Source organism: Rhyacophila brunnea, unplaced genomic scaffold, assembly GCF_057557595.1.
Source record: "Rhyacophila brunnea isolate RB1 unplaced genomic scaffold, BYU_Rbru_1.0 scaffold_80, whole genome shotgun sequence".
Lineage (NCBI taxonomy): Eukaryota > Metazoa > Arthropoda > Insecta > Trichoptera > Rhyacophilidae > Rhyacophila > Rhyacophila brunnea.
The window spans coordinates 1,064,520-1,065,795 of record NW_028233351.1 but is presented as its reverse complement, the minus strand read 5'-3'; positions in this window follow the sequence as shown (position 1 = coordinate 1,065,795).

Here is a 1,276-nt window from a genome sequence, read left to right as displayed (position 1 = left end):
ATAAATTCATGTCACGAAAAATTTAAATGAAAATTTACTGCCCCCATATCATGAATTAAAAAAAGATAATTTTAACCTTGATTGTGAACTTTTTTTTTCGTAGCAGAAAAATATGAGATTTTCTCATTGATTTTAGTAGCTTTTACTTACGTTAAATGATCAAAATCAAATTTATGTTTTTCTTTCCATAGAGAGCAAAAACACTATGCGTTAATAGAAGAAGCACGATGTCAGAAGCTGTTAAAATGAAAAAAAAAGACAAAGAATCGCAAGTCCAGCTACATATTCTTTTTTATATATTAATCAAATGCCACAGAGACAATTGCAACTGTATTGTCTATTAGGAGACTGGGTAAACTATATAGCGATATCGAGCTAATCAGGGGAATGCATTATAAAAACGGTGATATGCATTTTCCTGATTGGTTACGAAAGCTAGCTCCAGATCATTATCAAGAGGCAATATCTACAAAAGAAAACATGAAACGTCAGTTAATCTTAAAAAGCAATTTTTTATTTTTTTACTAAATTTGGATACTAATATTCAGATTTCTGTCGATGAAATAATATAAAAAATATTTTCTGCTAAGGTTCCTGATTGTTAAGTGTATGATTACAACGATTTTTGCTGTTATGTAATGTTTTGGTCATAGGAACATTAAATTGTAGAACACCAGAGATTAGGTTATTTACGACTTGAAGAAATATGTGAATATTCAATGTAAATCTTAATAAATTGGTGGGTTTATATACTATTTGTGCACCTGTAAATAAATCTAACTGGAAGAATTCATCGCATGGCCTTAAAAAGAGAAGTTAAATTTAAAAAATCTATTTGAAAGCAATGAATTATGCCACAAAAAAATATTTGTGCTGAGACTACAAAATTTATAAGTTCAGTTCTATACGATAAATTTATCGTAAATTTGGACAGAAAAAGCGCAACAAAAAATTCAGATATAAACTTTCTGATTTCAAATATAGAAAATGGCAGTCTTTATCTTGTCTATTATTCGCAATTTCGTATGAAATCTAAAGAGCCTATTTTAATAAAATTATATGAGCTTAAAGAACAAATTTTATAGATTTTTTAGTAAAAAGGATTGGCATGTCGATTGAAAGATTAATCATTTTGTCGCATTCTTGCCTTTTATTGTAATATTACACATAAACGGAAGGAGCTAAATTTGTCCCACAAGGAAAGAATTAAAATGTGTTTTTCATGGGGGAAAATATATAGTCTTTCATAAAAATTGTGAATTTTAAGGGATCTTAT